At 35.4% G+C, this 19,849-nt stretch overlaps 1 pseudogene; it reads right to left on the reverse strand.

The window, feature by feature from the left end:
• Positions 1 to 1,481: 1,481 nt before the first annotated feature.
• On the reverse strand, positions 1,482 to 1,563 carry LOC129511203 (U4 spliceosomal RNA; annotated as a pseudogene).
• Positions 1,564 to 19,849: the final 18,286 nt, after the last annotated feature.

Below are 19,849 nucleotides of genomic sequence, written 5' to 3' on the forward strand. Positions count from 1 at the left end.
GTTTCATGTTTCTCCTGTTTATTCTTTAACCTGAAGTCATAATCATATTTCTATAGGAATAAATTATAATTTCACGAAGGATTATCACTTTGGGAGGATAATTAGATGCTAGAAAATGAGGTTCTTAAAATGAGGGTCTTGTTTATAATATCAAGTATTTGTGACAAACACAATGAGTAATGATGAAAAAGTGCCCTAAAACGTGACATGTCATGTGAGTAATTATCTAAATTCTGCTGGGGGGCTTTCTGGCATCTTTAAAACTTTTATGCTGTGGTATGGATTTAGAAATAATAAGATAGTACAGCCCAGTCCTGTCATAGAGAGTTCACATGAGGAGATATTTCTTTCCTGGTTTAAATTGCCTCTGTAATTTTATGTGCCTATCACCATTATTGCTACAGAGACTTCATTTGGATTACAAAGACCTGAGATGCCAAATGTCAGCGAGTGAAATGTGCCTGCATGATACTAATTCCTGTAATGACCAGAGCTAAGTAATGTTCCAGTTACCTCAAATACAGTTGGAAGTCAAGAACTCCATAAAATTACTGAGAGAACAATTTTTCAGGATTTCCCAGGAAACTCACTTTTTCTATCCCAGTAGCTTATATCCACCTTAGAGCAGAAATTCCTTACCTGTGACAATCTTCCAGCAGGAGAAGGTGAGCTCTCAGGTAGCATAGATGGAATGCTTCTTTGTTCGCTGTCACATATCCAGTGCTTGATATAGTGCCTGGTACATTAAAGAGAGAGTGTGTGTGTGTGTGTGTGTGTGTGTGTGTGCATGTGTGTGTGTGTGTGTGTGTTGAATGAATGAATGAAAAAGGAGAATCAGTCAGTGTTATTAAGACCACTCCTAAGAGCAGACTACTCTTTTTGCTCTGTGTGTATAGGAAAGACCTTCTCTCTGCCACATTTTTCTCAAGCTAGGCAGGAACCATATAATGTAGTGCTTCTCTTATGATTTGATAGTACAGGTATTTTCCAACATGTCTGTGTGTGTCTTCTGCACTAACAGTTCAGGTTAGATGGTTACCTGGAAGGGTTCCTAAGCTGGTGTTGCTGAGCTCTTTCTCTATGGAACACTGACTAGCCTTTATATAAACCCTCCTGGGGTAGAAATGTCTTCCCATAATACTTTCCCTACACATTGTGCCTACTCATCCAAGATGAATCATATTTCAATATGAATGTGCCCTATGAGGTTTGGCTCCCAAGTTTGTGAGTGGAAAGGAAAAAAAAAACATACCAGAAGAATGACAATCATTGTTTTAAATTTTTATTGAAAGTTATATGACAAAATCATTATCATCTAAGATCTACCAAAATAGTATTTTAGACCTGTATTAGTTAATAAATAATGGCCTTAGTTTTCTGCATATTGCAGTTTTTCAGTTTTTTGAAATTTGTGATTGGTTTGAGATTTTATTCATTCTAAGTAAACATTTGCTTTAATGCCTAATTTTTTGTTTCTAATTTTGTATTATTTTTCTTTTCAATTAGCAATAATCATGCTTTAGATAAACCTCATTGGCTATGATACTGCCACCACACAAAGCTGTGTATCATTTTTCTTAAAAGGGGCCACCAAAATTGTATAAGTTACAGGAAGCACAAAATTTGCTTCCTGTACCAGTTAGCTTTGTGCTTGCATTTCCCTAACAAAATGAGTCTTCATATCACCATTTTAGTTCACAGGAAAAGAAAGTAGATGAAAGGTCTCAGCGTCCCCTTTATGCCTACCTGAGAGTGGGAAGAAGCCCTTTATGCAGAATCTGTGGGGCAATGAGCTCCTAATCACCTCTTGTGGGAGGACAGAAGGAGCAAAAAAATATTTCCAGGGTAAGTTCCTACATTCTCTGGTCTCACAGATGTGGTTCAAAAGTGCTGAATTTGGAGTCAAAAGATGAATTATTATTCCTGACCTACCTCTTATGAGTTGTGGGACCCCAAGGATATCACTTCACTTTGCTGAGCCCCAGTGGTCTCTCTCACTCTCAAATGTGGCTTTTAATCTTTGTTTATTGCACAAAGATGTTAGAGTTAAATGAGTTAATACATGTCACAATACATTGACACGAGTAAAGGTGTCCTGGTTTAAGTTGTTACTGATCCATGTTACTTCTTAGTAGGGACAAAGCAAATTCTGTGATAAAGAAAGAAAGTACCTCTTCAATGTTTGGAATAATTATGGGTGTTGGGATGTCAGGCAGGTAAGAATAATGATTTGGGTGACATGTTAGCCAAAGGGAAGGGTCATCAGTAGCATTTCAGCCTTGACTTCCCTTAAATCCTGTTTGTGAATGTATCTCAACTAGCTCATTAGCTGGCCAATGTCTAGCAATAACCATCTAATTATTTTTAATGCTTCAAAAATTATAATAATCCATGTATTTGATGGTGACTCTGTTATTTGGAACTGTTGGTCCACAAAATAATCCATATCAAATGATGCAAAATGAATAATTGCTCTTACCATTACTTTTGTTTTCAGGACCAATTGCACAATGCATAAAAAAGTATCATTATAGGCCATATGGTAGAGGAGAAAGATCATTCTACTATGGATGAGGATATTCTATGTACTTGTAGTTTTTAAAAAAGCAGTGTGAACTTGAGGTAAGTCACATACCTTCTCTGGTATTTTTTAATGGGTAAAATTATATCAGCCCAATTTAACCAAGTGTTATGAATATCAAATAATAAAGTATAGATGTTGAGGGATTTGCAAAGCATTTAAAGCCTACCCAATGAAATGGTAATATTATTTGCTGAGAATTACTAATGAGGAGGCAGTTAAGTAAATTAACTATGAGATTGAGAAATGGAGAAATCAGCAGACACAAAATCCACTAATTTGATAATTCCTAGGGCCATTAGCTTATCTTATATACAAAGGCATAAACATAATAAAAATACATGAAAACACATTCCTTTCATCTGAAACTGCCTTTCCCTTTTCTGGATAGTTTCGTATTGACAATCTGGCATCTACCAGTTCCATCTACGGGTATTGTTTGAAGCATTTAATCAATCTCTCATAAAATATATGTGTGCTGCTTTTATAACTGTGACTAAACAAAGGAGGTGTTGAATATATTTTGCTCCTTTTCAGAATCTCAGACTTCGTAACTGGCAAGGATTCAGGACCACAACATCCTGCAATGTCCTGGTGATAACTTTCCTTCCAGACAGATATCAGCTGAGCACAGTGTACCATCAGCTGCCCACACTGGGAGAAACAAATCAGAAAACCGCTGTTCCATAATCACAGAATTGAAAGAACTGCATACGTAAAATGACAGGCTATTAATTCTGGTTTAGAAAGCCTGAATAGGACTTTTTGATGAAGTTTAATTTTCTTTTGGCTCTTCAGAAATGGATAAATCATTTAAAATAAAAATAGATGTTGTATTATAGGACGCTCATTTCTTTCAATATTTATTATTTTGGGGGAAAGTATTTTTTTAAATGATGAAATGAAATGATGAAGTGTTCACATGAATGCTCCAAAATAGTATACTGTTCATTCTCTGTTGCCTTACTAAGCTCTAGATTTGAAAATTATTTGGTGTAATTTAAGTAAACCTCCAATATATAAAATTTTAATTGAAAAGATATGATATTTCATTAAATGCTGTCACACATTGCTATTGTTGCCAAATGAGGCTTAGCAGTACCACCAGGACACTTTTCTCCTGATCTGATTTTGTCTCCAACCTGAAGCAAATAGACCCTTCAAGATATGTATCAGCTATCATGTGTTGCATGAGAGAGATTATATAGATATAGATATGGTATGCTTTTATGTTTTTATAGCATTTATATAATATATATATTCGTATGAGTATTTTTATCAGCAATTTCATTATGAAACTTCAATGGCATTAGAATAATTAATTTTTAAACCTCTTGCACCTGGAAAAGTATTTATAGTTTCAGGAATTATCTATACAGAATGCTGTGACAGTAAGATACAAAAAGATGGGGAGAGGGTATGTGTAGAACACAGTTTGGAAGTAAATATACCTTGAGAGTCAGTCTAAAATGTGTAAGCAAGGAAGTTAAAAATAATCCTTTTCCCCATTTGTCTAAAATGTGTAAGCAAGGAAGTTAAAAAGAATCCTTTCTCCCATTTGTGAGAGAATGAACTTTATTTTGTTTTTCCTGGGGTTAACAAATTCACCTTTAAAAAAATGTAGGGACTAACAATGAGAAAGGCATATGCACGTGACCACAGCATTCTCATGAGGACCCACGTAATCATATTCTAACTATACTTATTATATTCTCTGCAAAGTATGTTAGGGCCAAGGAGCCCATAGGACCATTCTGCCTCCATTTCTCTAGAATATACTAAAGTGGTTAGTGAGCAACAAGAGGTAACAACTGCACATTCAGTGAATATCTTAATTTACCTGGAGAAAACTACTACCGTAAATCCACCATTTTTCTTCATTTGCACCCAACCTGGGCATTTGCTGTGTGGGGTGGTTTCATCTAACAATTCATCTTTAACTGTTTCTCTTTCCCAAAGCCTCCGGACAATGCCTCATGTCACCAACACCAGCAGTGCCATGGCCATCGGTGCAGCAGAAGTGACTTGCTTCCAGATCCTGCTTCCAGTGGCTGTCACACTGGGCTTTCCAGGTAACTACTCCTGTCTGTATCCATAGAGATTTGCAAGTAGTAAGAATCTTAAGAACAGAGGCTCAAATTAAAACAAACATCCAAAATCTAATGTTTATTTTCTAAGTTTTAATATTTGGTGGAAATATTTGAAACATGGAATCATACAACTTTTGAAGAATATTGTTGAGTTTTCTCATTTTATGGTCTTGTCTAAAACTTAGTGCTAATGTGTATTTTTTAAAAATAATCCTTTATAATTAAAAAAGCATAAAGCTTTTCTGCTGAAAGCATTTTCTGCTTTGTAAGCAGTTGACACTTGAATTCACTTTTGGAGCAGGCTGTCCCTTTGTTTTGGGGAAAAAAAACCCCACATGACTGTATTCTCTAAGAAACCATTTTGTAATGCAGAAGTACCTCTCAATTTTCCTTAAGAAAAACTATTTTTTTAAATTGGCTTTTGTAGCCTGAGATTCTGAATGAAAATGGGTAAAGTAAATCTTATGGAAGGCTATGGCTCTAAGTCTTTTTTTGGAGTGTGTGGTGGAGATTTCTTTTTCTTGATACAAACAGCTTGTGTCTGTAAATTTTGCCTTGCAATTCTTGTGTAGATGCATATGCCTGTGCAAGTGAGAACGTGATTGAGAAACAGAGGCAGGTGGGGAACTTTTGTCTGAACAGCTTTTCACTTGAAATAGGAGGGCATGAGATGCAAGATGAACAGGAAGGGCTTTCAACCTTGATGTTCATCTGTGGGCAAGAAAGGACAGCCTCTGCTTGATTTAGCTAAATGTGGATTGGCCAACTGATATTCTGCTCATCCTGCTACACAAGAACAAGTAATTCAGTATAAAGATTATATTCTACTATAATTGTTGTTTCAGGGCCAAAGGGTAAGTCCACCTTATGGTGGGTGTTAATGATCAAAATTACAATAGCTAATACCTACTGAGCACTTACTTTATGCCAAGAAATGTTCTAAATGCTTCACATATGTCAACTGTTGCCCTCATAACAACTCTCCTCACTGGGAACAAATTATCTCCATTTTATAGACAAGGAAACTGAGGCTTACAGAGAACTTTCTCATGGGTCTGGAAAGAGAAGGCTAGAATTTGGGAGGGAGCCGCATCAGAGCTGATAAAGCTGGGTTGCATGTTTGTGTCTTTTTTGAGTTACCAGGGAAGATAATTAATTATGACATCACTTAAGAAGGCCTCTCTCACCGTGGGCTTCCCATCAGGCATAGAGCAGCCTATCGGTAGAAGGGCCGTTCATACACACATCACATAGACTTCTATCAGTCAGGTAAGATTTTTTTGTGGCACCCTTTCCTTGTCTCTATCCCTTTTGCCTGAAATTCAGGTTTCCTGGGATGTTTTCTCCTAAACCCATTTCCCCCCCTAAACCCATTATAATGTGTTAATTGATATCAAGCTATTCTTACTGCTGGTACATTAATATAGACATAATTTTGAATAAACATGACCAAGCACCTTTTTTTTAGCTTGATATCTTTCTATCTTCCTGAAGACAACTATTGTTCTCACTTTTGGTGTGTGTGTGTGATTGGTGTCTATCTTTAAAAGTATTGAATTCAAGTGGTAACAGTAGACATCCTTGTTTTATTCTGAATCACAAAAGAGAAATTATGGCTATTCATTAAATAAGCTTTTTGCTGAAGGTCTTTTGTAAATATCCTATAGAAGTTGATGAAATATTTCTTTCATTCCTAGTTTGCCAGGATTTTTTTAAAGATTTTATTTATTTATTTTAAATCGTGGATCAGTATTACATCTCATTATACTTTCTTCTACATTTATGGGGGTGATTTTATGACTTTTCTTCTTTACCGTCTTCAAGGGGCATAGTACAAGGCTTTTCTAATGTTAAATCAACATGCATTTCTGAAGTAAATGCTAATTCACCATGATATAGTGCATGTATTACTGAAATAGTTTTGTTAATATTTTGTTTAGAATTTTCTGCATCTGTGTTCATGAATGAGGTTGGCTTAAGTTTTTCTTTTCTTTTCTTTCTTTTTAAGATTTTATTTATTCATGAGAGACACAGAAAGAGGCAGAGACACAGGCAGAGGGAGAAGCAGGCTCCATGCAGGAAGTCCGATGTGGGGGGACTCGATTCCAGGTCTCCAGGATCACATCCTGGGCTGAAGGCAGCACTAAACTGCTGAGCCACCTGGGCATCCTAAGTTTCTCTTTTCTTGTACTGTTCTTTTTGTAGTTTGATATCAAGGTTATGATGGCCTCACAAAGAGTTGAAGAGTGACTCACTGTTTCTAGTCTCTAGAAGAGTATATATAATATTGTTATTATTTATTTCTTATGTATTTGGCAGAATTAGCTGGTGAAACCTTATTTGTCTAAAGTTTTCTTCAAGGAATGATAATACAGTCCAACCTCCTTATTTACAGAAGGGAAAAAATAAGGCCAGGAGAAAGTGACATACTTAGTACGTGACAGCGCCAGGTGCTTCACTTACTTTATGTTCCTGAAATTATTGAGATTGTCTTTATTTTTTTTTTTTGAGATTGTCTTTAATAGTTAAAGGAATATATCGATTTTTCTTTTTGAGCTTTATGAATTTTGTTTTCCACAGCTCAACAATTGAGTTGTTTTAGTTCATCTAAAATTTTGTGTATCAACAGATTTGTTTATATTACACCATTTAATGTCTAATTTATAGTGTTATTTCCTTTTTTGTGTTTTATATTGGTTATTTGGTTTGTTCTTTTTTTTTATCTTGACTAAATGTCATTGGAAGTTCTTCAAATTTATCATTTTTGTGAAAAATCAATTTTTGGCTTTGTGGCTATTGTCTATGGCTGTACCCCCGAAAGGTGGCCAGAACTTGGAGGTGATGGCTTCATAGTGCAATCAAGGAAGCACTGTGCTAGGCATGTGGCACTGAAGCAGAGAGTCAGCAAGGAACCAACATCTGTGAGGATGTCAGGAGTCACTCAAAAAGGTTGACTGTTAGAAATCCTTTCTTTGAATATCATTTGGGTCTTTGAGATTCTAATGTAATGCTATATGGAGAAGGAATTTCCTTGATTACTCAGATAGAATTTTCCTTCCATCCCAGAAGTGCAAGCTTGGAGATAGAATTTTGTTGGTATAATCTAACTTTTCACGGATTTAGCTTTATATTCTCAATCTCTCTCTCTCTCTCTCTCTCTCTCTCTCTCTCTTTCTCTCTTTCTCTCTCTGTCTCATAATTTATCTTGGTAAAAATCAAATTTTCATGGACTTATCTTCATACCCTTTGATTTTTGTTTTCCCACATAGACAAATCACTTCAAAGAGAAGGGCCAGAGCCTCATGTGTCCTGCTGCTATGCTGGTCTCATCAGCTTGCTGTCATTGTTCCTTGTCACTCACTCCTGAGCAATTACACTTCCACAGCTTAGAAGAGATTATTTTGTAAATAAGTAAAAAAGTTGTGTGTGTGTGTGTATGAGGGGGATTTGATTATAATTTTTAATTAGTCCAACTTCAGGTTTATATATCTCAAAGGAACACTACAGGTATTTGGCAATTAATGTTTGTAAATAACCTTGAGATCCTTGAGGAAGAGAGATGCTATATAAATGAATAATGTGATGATGAAAATAATAATACATGCACGGACATTCCCAAGCCAGTTGCCTGAATTAGGTCTTAAAGTCTAAGGAAAGCTGTACAAAATGTAGCTATTGAAATAAATATTTTTACACCCCTCTTTAAGTCATGATGGAAAATATCTCTGGCATACAGAATACAACCATAATGCATGATTGTGATTTACAACACATTTATGAATGCTTATTGTTTAAATAAGTAACTATTTTGCTATTTGTATATAGTTGTTAGATCAAGAACTACAGGGCATAATTCTTTGGGATGATAGTATGTGGATGCTAACTGGCAACTGTCTCAATGTAATTGCTAAATGTTGCTCAATAATAAATTATGGTTCTATTATTAATTCAAGTTTTTCAGTGGCATAATAAATATTTTTGCAAAGATCTTTACAAATAATTTTTTAGAGAGACAAAAAAAAACTCTGTCACCCTCATACCATAAAATAAATTGCTTTCTCTCCACCTGACCACCTTTCATTTCCTTTCGATATTAAAGGTCAATGATTATATGCCTCTGACAATGCCCCTGCCCTTTGGCACTGCACAAGGGGTGAAGGGAGGAAGAATACACCTGTTTACTTTGTATGCCACTAAATTCTACCATTTTGTATTTGGTTGCTGAAAGTTCTGAAAATGGCATCAAACTTCACAGCACAAGTAAAAATGAGCTGTTGTCCATAACTGTACAAAGTAAGTTACAGCATTGAGTTTTTATTAAATAAGACCTTTAGGACTGAGGGAATAGACAAAAGAGCCATTCTATTAGATATGAACCACTATTATTTTCTAATTCAACAATTTCATTCACTCACCACTCAGCCAATTTTAGTATGAGAAACTGTTTTTGTTGTTATTGTGTTGTTTGATTATTGTCTATCTCCCCCAACAAGAATATAACTCTTCCTCCAACAAGAAAATAACTGTTGTCTGTCTTTTTCACAGGTATTCCCAGCACTCTAAGTTTACCTTCCATATAGTGAATATAAGATCTCCCACCTTGAGAGAGCTTATTGTTAAGTACTTGACAGTACACCACTTGTCGGAATAGAAAATAAAATAGAGGCTTACATGATACAGATGAATCATGGAAAATCATAATATAGAATAATATAACAACTATTTTTCTTCTGTGCTGATATCAGAACAGGAAGAGAAAATATGTCTTAAATTTAAAAACATAAATAGCAATGAAATATCCTTATGGTCTTTAAAACATTCTCACATGGATTATCACTAGTCCTGGCAGGATGTATCTCAGTTCCAGCGGAGTAACAGTGTAAAAAGAGAAGTTTGAACAAATGAGAATGAATTTTTTGGAAAAAGAAAGATTAGATTCTACCTATTAATGAAATTTTGTAGACTTTTTAAAAGATTTATGTTGAGGTTGAGGATTGGAGCAACACATAATTGAACGATTCTCTAAGCAGTTGAAAATGTGCCTGGATTTGGGTAGAAGTACATGTTCAAAGTAAGGTTTTTAGAAACATCTATATAATTTATAGTCAATGTTTAAAAGTGGATATGACCATAAATTCATAAAAAAGAATGATCAGTTCAGAGAGTTGGGAGAAACTCCATCATTTAAAGGATGAAGGAATATTAAAAAATTTCAAAAAAGTTGGGTGCCTTGGTGGCTCAGTTGGTTGAGTGTCCAACTCAATCTCAGTGCAGGTCTTGATCTCAGGGTTGTGAGTTTGAGCCATGCATTGGGCTCCACGCTGGACATACTTATTTATTTTTTTCCAGAAATGTTAAGCAGTAAAAAAATACTAATTGAAATAGGTAGGAAACCTAGATAGTACAGAAGCCCCAAACCAATAGAATGGTCAGGAGGGGAATGGTAGCCTTCAAATTTTGCAGGAAGGTCAAAGGTAAATGATGGAGCAACAGCTGATTTGGAAATGTAGTCTTAAGAGAGTAGTTCTCACTGAATGGTAGGAATGAAAACTAAATTAGAAAGGTTTATTGGTGGATGGATGCTATGGGGTGATGAGTAAGAGTTTTTGGGAAGGCTGGATGTAAAAGAACACAAATTTTCATGAAGGTGTGAAAGAGTTTATGTTTGTTTTATTGCTTACTTATTTAATTATTTTAGAATAGAGAAGACAAGTGTATTTATGGATAGAGAGAATTCAATGGAGAAGAAAAGTAGAAAAAATAAGGCATATAATTTTATCAAGGCAATAAAGAGACAAGGGGAAGGAATAAAATTATATAGAGAGACTTGGGTGTTGGAGAGGAGTTAATATGTTCTATGGTAACATATCGGATAGTAAATGAAGTCATATGCTGAGATTAAACAGGGCTATTGTCATGGAGTGAATATACTACAAATTTTGGACGCTGATAAACAGGTTCATTTGTAGGCTTTGCCACTTATTTTGCGACTTTTGAAAAAAGTTGCTCACCATCAATGAATCCACTTTCTTGTAATAGGGAATAATAACACCAATCCTGCAGAGTTATTTTACATTTAGGATAACAGTGATTAACATTTATTGATCACTTTCTACCTACCAGGCTCCATTTAAAAAACTTTACATAAATGAACTCATTTAGTTGTTAACTTTTGAGATAGGGGTTATAGTTATCCCAATTTTACAGGAAAGGAAATGGAGGTTTCCAGATGTTAATAACTTTCAGAAGATCACATAGCTGGTAATAGGCAGACCCAGGATTTGAAAACAGGCAGGTAGTTTACACTGTTTTTCTAATATATCTAAAAAAGCTTAGCACAGTTCTTGACTAACAGATGATTCAATAACTAGGATTTATAATTATTGGTAAAAAGCACTTGTAAAATGTACTTCTAATTTTATAGTCTCTTGAGTCCAAAGAAAATGATCGGATAGGAATTAAATATTTTCTGAACACCATAGGTTAATTCTGAGGTCATATCTGAATTTAGTTATTTATTGATCTAAATAGGCACAGATGAGGACCTAGGTATGTCTCATAGTGCCCTAGGTGGCTTTATTTGCTCTTTAAATATATTTAATATATTTATTAAATATAGTGTTTCCTTCCTAATAATGTCAATCAATTTAGGTAAACTTAGACAATAGAAGCTTTTCTCAGATAATGAAGATATTCTTCCCTAACTTCTTTTCTCTTGAGGATTTACAGGTATCAAGGTATATTTTTGGGAAATATTGTGGGACTGGTCTTTACTAATCATTAGATGAAACTGGTATCAACTGAGATGTTCACTGCCTTGGATCCTTGGTCTCACCACATCTCCACTGTTCTGGAACTCTGGCATCGGCTTCTATATTAACCTCCTCATTTACAAACAGCACCTTTTATTTTCAGTGGCTGTGAATAATTTTGAATATCTAGGACAAATAGGTAAGTTGAACAAATATATTAACAAATAAACCTTTAGCTTGAAGGATTAAAAAGCCGATAGTAAAGAAGTCCTGCACCAAATTCAGAGAGAATAAGCAAATCTCGAATGGCAATGAGACTAGACTCTATGAATGTATTTCCCCTAGGGCCATTTTCCAATTCCAAAATGAGTTATCAATATGCTACACAATGTGTGACAGTCTTATGTGTCTCAGAGAACAAGGGTTGGAAGTCTCAAGTCTCTCAAAAGTAGGAAAAGATCTGATAAACTCTCTACTACTTCATTTGGGACACTGAAATTCTGCTTCCTAGGAATAAAGATGAATTAGAAATAGAATAGCCCTCATGGGGAATGAAACCTAACACCAAGTTACCTAATGCTGCAAAGGAAATTACAATTATCCCAGATTGCAGGTATTCCCAGGAATCTGGCAAAAGCAAATAGAAATTCTGTTTGGAGAAATACACCATAATTCTAGGCCTCAAATTATTTTATTTTTCTGACTTTCAAAGATTTTGTGATCAGCTCTGGAGTGTGGCCTGAGATTTTGAATCTCTAATAAATTTCTAGGTGAGGATGATGTTGGTGCTCAGATGATTACTCATTTGGAACAAGAATAAAGCTTATACTACATATGTTTAAGTAATAACCCAGAGACTAAAGTGCATGCTTTACTACTCTATGATTTAATGTAAAATTTATGATTTAATATAAAAATATAATTATATATTAAAGTATGAAAATACTAAACAACCACTTTCTCTCTCTCTCTCTCTCTCTCTCTCTATATATATATATATATATATATATATATATATATATGAGGTCACATAGCTAATAAGTGGCTGGACTAAGATTTTTTTTTAAGATTTTTTATTTATTTATTCATGACAGAGAGAGAGAGAGAGAGGAAGAGACACAGGCAGAGGGAGAGGGAGAGAAGCAGGCTCCATGCAGGGAGCCTGATGTGGGACTTGATCCCAGGTCTCCAGGATCACACCCTAGGCTGAAGGCGGCGCCAAACCTTTGGGCCACCAGGGCTGCCCTGGACTAAGATTTGAATCTAAGTAATGTAGTGATAGAATCTGTGAACTTATCCACTGCTCTACACCCTATACTATTTCCCAGGTGTGGCCTATTGGAACATTGGTGGGTATCATCCAGCCCATTCCTTAGTTTCTGTCACCTCCGTCATTCTTCATGTCTCCCAGCTTTATATGATATTATCACTAACATAGGCCAGAGTTGCATATTATGTCAACCAGAAGCCAGAGTAAATGAGAAATGACTCCTTCACTCTTCCAAAGGAATAAATAATACATGTAGAGGCTATTATCAGTATTACCAGGCAGATTCAGTCTGACTACTCAACTTGACCATCCTTTATGTTGATCTGAATGTTAGCTTCATTACCCTTCAGGTGTTGTGGCCAGAAAACAGGCAAGCTGATCCACATAAGTGTCCTCCCAATTTAGTACTGGTTGAGGGCCACAATAAGTCTAACACAAATGATCTGGGCTTTGAGGTTTGTCATTGTATTAACAAAAACCCATGTTATTCATTATTCATGATTTAAATTGAAAAGGGAAGGCTGAGAATCTGATCAGTCTCCTCTTGCATCTCCAGAAAAATATCAGGCATACAGCTCACTCTTTTCAACAGGTCAGGACCCATCAATAAAACCTTGGAAATGCCAATTACTCTGCCCTGTTTCAAACAAAGCCCAGCATCCCAATCTACAGGGGCGGAATTCCAACTTCACATTTTCTTGCTAATGCAGATTTCACAGAAGACTGGAAAACACACAAATGTACATACACACACACACACCTTACTGTGAAATAGTAAAAATTACCAAAATTCTCTCCTACAATATCACAGGATTTACAGAAGTTTCTGAACATCTAAATTAATTGCCATCACAATTTTACATGTCATTGTCAGAGTATAGTTTTTGTGTCCCTTGTTTATAAAAAATTTAAAAAAAACAGTGCAAATCCAGCAAATAAGTTGCTTAAGCATCTGCCCACCTGGTACAATTTGAGGGAAGATAACAATCATTTCTATTTTTCATTCTTTCACCCTAGAAAAGCTTACCCATCTACCTACCTGAGTATCTAATAGTTGACACAACAAGGTCAAGGCACTTTTGTACAATAAAGGCTGATCATATTTGTAGTGACCCTGCCTAATAACACATTAACTCATTAGTAAACTGGGCAAAGTGAAAAAAGCAAGAGCTTTGGAGATATAAAGTCTTGAGTTTGAATCCTGATTTTGCCACTTTCTAGTTGAATAACTAGATAAACCATTTAATTATCCAAATTATTTAAAAATGGGAATAATGATACCAATCTTGTAAGTTTTCTGGAAGGATGAAAGAGAGACAGAATGCTTGTGACAATGAGTTTTTTTGTGAGAGATGTTATAGATAAACTTAGAAATTTTCTACTTGTCTATAGTCTACTTGAGAAGAGACAACACTACAGTAGTGAACAAAGCTTGAAGGATTATACCTACTTCTCATTGTCTGATACACCTCACAACCTAACAATGTGACTTATTTTAGCTCTAGCTAGCCTTTCTAATTCAAGAAATGCTCTTATCAGTGCAAATGTCTTTTTGCCATACATTTCACTGGACTTGATGTCTCAAGGGTAATTTCTCAGGTCCAAAAGTATTTAGTGGTTTGTTCCAATAGTCAGAACCTCATTTTGCCCTTATTCTTTAGATGCAACATACAAATATTTTTATTCTATTTATATTTCTAGCAAATTTTAACAATGGTCTCACATACTTTATACCATCAATTTTTAAATTGCATTAATAAATTTAATATATTTCATTTCCTGTTGAAGTACTTTGGCTAACTTATAAAATAAAATTTCCCCTAATGCTTTCTATAAAACCAGCAGAATTAAAACTATAAATATAGGGATGCCTGTGTGGCTCAATGTTTGAGCATCTGCCTTCGGCCCAGGGCATGATCCCGGGGTCCAGGGATTGAGTCCTGCACTGGGCTCCCTGCATGAAGCCTGCTTCTCCCTCTACCTGTGTGTCTGCCTTTCTCTCTGTGTGTCTCTCATGAATAAATAAAACCTTTTATAAATACGGTGATTCTTATTGTTTTCTGATACAATATATAATCTTAGTAAATTACAAGTCTAAAGCACTTATTCAATGACATATTTTATTTTATTTTATTTATTTATTTATTTATTTTTTTATTTATGATAGGCACACAGTGAGAGAGAGAGAGGCAGAGACACAGGCAGAGGGAGAAGCAGGCTCCATGCACTGGGAGCCCGACGTGGGATTCGATCCCGGGTCTCCAGGATCGCGCCCTGGGCCAAAGGCAGGCACCAAACCGCTGCGCCACCCAGGGATCCCTCAATGACATATTTTAAATTAAAATCACAAGATTAATTTCTTACTCTAAAAAGCCAAATTCTCTTTAACATTACAACTAGCTGAAATAATAAATTTGGACAAAAACCTTTCTTAGCACAAAAAATATTACTATGATTCTATAAAATTTGTATGTTTAATCCTAAATCTTCGTATGGGTTAGATGATTACATTATCCTATGCATATCCTCCAAGAGTTAGAGTCATATAAGGACCTGTAATGTAGGCCAGGAATATGAGGTCTGGAGCTAAAAATATCTAGAATGATTTTTTTCACAATCCCAACTTCAGGCTGACTTTCACTTTTAGGCACTTTATCTTAGAGTCCTTAAATTAAAGAAGAGTGGTAATGTAACCCATTTTCCTATTCTGAAGTCACATCCTTACCTTATTCTGCAAATTTTGTTATATAACTTTGCAACCTTCTACCTAGGCTGCTACATTATTGAATCAAATTTTGTGTTTCTCTGGTTCTAACTGTATAGATCTAATAATGTCATAGGAATTAGTCATTCTTTTCCAACCCACTCTCTCTCTTAGGGCGTAGACTTTTCAGATTTTAAAATGGTATCCATGGGAATTCTACAGACCCTTCATGGCTTTGTCTGTACAATGGCAACCTCATTACCCTGGTAAAACTAAAGGAAAGAAAAGATTCAGCTTCAGTACAAACCCAAAGCACATACAAAAAATTATACTAGATCAACCAAAGAGACACATACTCAGACATGCCACGTTGAAAAGCTCTTGAGGGTGCAATTCATACTAGAACTTGGAGTTCTGAGTATACTAGGTATTGTTCTGTACCCTGAAAACAAACTAGTAACAAAAAAGACAAGTTCCTTTCTCTCCTGAGGCTTATATTCAAGTGGGAGCAGACAGCCAATACATGAGTAATCAAATAATAATACCAGATCACTGTAATTTTTAATAAGTGCCATAATGGAAACAAAGTTGGGGGGCATAATTGATAGTAACAGTGGATGGCTATGGAAGGATTAATTTTGAAAATGGTAATCAGTAATATCTAAGAAGATGACATGGAGCTGGAGGATGAGAAAAATTGGCTCTATGAAAAGCTGGGGAACATCTTTGAATGCAGTTGATATACAATGTGTTCCCTGCAGCATTACTAGCATGTTTCAGGGAAAGAAAAAGACCAGCATGGCTAAGGAGAAATCACATGGGAAGGTCTGATGTGAGCTGAGAATGAGCAGAGGCTGGGCCAGACCATGCAGGACCAAGAGGCTCTGGTAGAGCTGTGGTAACAAGTGTGGGTCCTTTTAGAAGGTTTATAAGAGTTTGGACTATGGAAGTAATATGATTAGATATGTATTTTTAAAACATTCCTCTGGCTGTAATATAAAACCTAACTATTTGGGAAATGAGAACTCAGATGAAAGGTATCGATGGCTTAGTCTAGAGTTATGATAGGGAAATGATGTGGAACTGGACAGTTTTGTGATGTTCCAAAGAACATGGTTTCGTTTCTCAGCATAGTTTGGGTGCTGGGGGATCATGGAAAGTGATGAGTTAAGGGTAACTCCTGGGTATGGGACTGGATGGTTAAGTAGCTGTTGGTGCCACTGGTCAAGATGGAGAAGACTAAGGAAGACTCAGGTAGGTGGGGATAAGGAGACAAACGATGCAAAGAGAGGGTGTAGTATGGAAACACACTTGACATGAGAGAGGATGGAGAACAGAATAAAGGAAAGTTTGGGTTGGGGAGAGTCTTGGATAAAAGGGGAAATTTTGTTTTATACTCAAAGGAAAGACAAAGAAAATGGACACATAGAAGTCATGGTTTGAGAGCTTGCACTGAGAAAATGAAGCCATTTTGGTCAATTATTATTGCTGATAAAAAATGAAAGAAGGAATAATGCAGTTTCTCTGTTAGCTTTGTCACTTTATTAAAATTACTTCATTTGCTAATAAAGTTCTTCATGGGACAAAAATGTACATAAAAGCAAACTTAAGCCTACTTTCTACAGTGTGTTTTCTAAATGTGGGAGCATAGACAAGCCTCAACACTTAAAAGTAATCAGATTTGTTTGTTGACAGTTTTCCTCTGGTGATCAGAAAGGTTTTATTTTCCCTTTATGCTATATTTTGTGATATATTTACTGTAGGTAACAGCGCATACAGTGAGAAGATTAATTTGCTCTGGGGCTGTGAAGCTTACAGTAAAAAGACACAGTATTTTTGTATAATATGTAATTATTTACTAGTTTGGGGCTATCCATTGGCACATTAGAGAGCAAGCTTGCAAACTAAAATCAATACAAATAATAATTGCCTCTCCTGGGAGAAGTCCCAGAAACTAGAACAGGGAGTCAGTGATGTTTGTTTTGTTATTATTTTTGTAACCATAGAATTTTAGTTGCTTTTTTCCTCTCTTTCACTGATGCAAGATTTTATTGTTTTCTGAAGCAGATTCTTTTTTTTTTTTTTCTGAGGCAGATTCTTATTTCCTAGACAATGATTCATGTCACGGAAAATACACACACACTCATTCATGCCAACAGCAGGCAGCTCTCAATCCTCTTTCCTGACCATAGCTTCCTAGCAATAAGCACTAGTCCAGAGTCACCCATTTTATGTAGAATTGTCATAGTGATGGATAAAAGTATCTTCATAAATACCGACTCTGAAAGCCCAGAGTTTCCAATACTACCAAAATAAGGTAACTTCAAATCAGGTACACTTTCTATTATTGTTATCTCTTTCCTGTATAGCGATTGCCTTAACAGAAGTTTAACTGAAAATTGTGAAATGTAATTTGATATAGGAAAAGCTACATATGGCAATGCTATGATAAGATTTCAGCCCAATCATGGCTCTTACTCTTTCTATCCTATGATTGGTAGGATTCAAATATCAAAAATATTTTGCATTTAGATTTGCCATATTCAGAATTAAGGTAAGAAAACAATTGTGACAGTTAAAAACAGTAACAGGAATATATATAGCTAGGAGAAAGGATAACATAGGAGATAGGGAATTACATAATTAATGCAATTACAAGCAGAATTTATAAAGAGAAATTAAATTTAGCTATAGATACTATTACTCCACCTAAAACACTTTACGTGGCTTAGGTTTTGAATGTATCAATTTGGTATCTGGTTGGAAATCAATCAACAAGTCAACCACTGAGAACTCACTGAATTTTGCCAATGAATTAGAATATCAGAAATATCTCCTATACTTAAAGAGTTCATAAGTTCATAAGTTTCCTATACTCAAAGAGTTCATTTAAAAAAGAAACATTTTACTTTAGAACCAAGAGTTGTGTATTATTCTGTGCATGAGGGATTTGATGTACAGAATAATCTGCCACAGCTAATAAGTGTCAGAGACAGTATTCAAATCCAGGAATCTCTAACACAAGGCTTATGCTTTTTGTATCTGCAACAAACTGCTTGAGTAAACATTTATGGGAGTTCAGAGAGAGGAGGACTTAATTTGACCTCAGGTTCTCCAGCATGCTTTCTTTTCTTTTCTTTTCTTTCTTTTCTTTTCTTTTCTTTTCTTTTCTTTTCTTTTCTTCTTTTCTTTCTTTTCTTTTCTTTTCTTTTCTTTCTTTTCTTTTCTTTTCTTTTCTTTCTTTTCTTTTCTTTTTCTTTTCTTTTTCTTTTCTTTCTTTTCTTTTCTTTTTTTCTTTTCTTTCTTTTCTTTTCTTTTTTTTCTTTTCTTTTCTTTTTTTTTTCTTTCTTTTTTTTCCAGCATGCTTTCTAAAGACAGAGTTACTTGAATTGGTTCTTGAGAAAGGAATGAGATTTTTTAAATGTTGAGAAAATCATTTAGATACGCAGGAGCAGGGAGCTGCACATGCAAAGCTGATAGGGAAGAAATAAGAATTTCATGGGCACAGGAAAACACATAGGGCTACTCGCCTATAGCGAATTTTGTGCTGAGAAATACTGGAACATATGACTGCATGGATGTAAGAAACCAATCTCAGAGGGGCTTGAACACCAGAGAGAAGACGAAAACAGAGTTTATATGGGAGGAAATAGGAGTTGTAGCATGTTCCTGTTGCATAATGAAAGCTAAATTCTGAAAAGAGTAGTCTAGGTAATGAGTCCCGAGGGCCTTAAATGGAAGACAAGAGAGGCAGAAAAACAAAATATCAGTAAGCCCATTGGAAGAAACTGCATCAAGATAGCTGTTTGAAATTATCTTTATCTATCTAGATGGTGTTAGGAGTAGGGGAGGAAAAAGTGTTATGCTGATATAATCACCTGATCATTAAAAAGCTGATGGCACCAGGCCAATAGGAGACCAGAGTTCCCCCAATCAGGTTGATGCCCCTCAGAGGGCCATGAGTTAATATAATGCATCTGAAAATACAGATTTCAAACAAAATTAAATTGACAAAAAATAACATCTTACATTTACATGAATTTCTACTTTTCAATATTTTGTAAGCCATATTGGTTAGCCTACTGTAAATATCTAGAAAAACAGATACATTCAAGTGATATTCAGAAGGTGAAGTCAGAGCAATCGGGTGAACATAAGGAGGTAGAAGATGAAAAGGAGCCAGAGATTACTGTCAGGGTTCTCACTCACATGACTAAATGGTGGTGGTACTAAGAAATAATATAAAGTATACAGGATGAAGACAAGGTTTGAAATGAAATTACTTCCATGTTACATGCTGAGTTTGAGGTATCTGTATAGGATGATCATTCATTGTGGTTTGCCTGAACTGTGCTGATTTATGCCTGTTGTCCCAGCTTAGTTCAAGCAATCAAGTGAGTTTTGACATCTGAGAAATAGAAATAGGAGCAAGGCCTGAGACACAGATGGCCT

This window comes from Nyctereutes procyonoides, unplaced genomic scaffold (genome assembly GCF_905146905.1).
Source record: "Nyctereutes procyonoides isolate TBG_1078 unplaced genomic scaffold, NYPRO_anot_genome, whole genome shotgun sequence".
In the NCBI taxonomy this organism is placed as follows: Eukaryota; Metazoa; Chordata; class Mammalia; order Carnivora; family Canidae; genus Nyctereutes; species Nyctereutes procyonoides.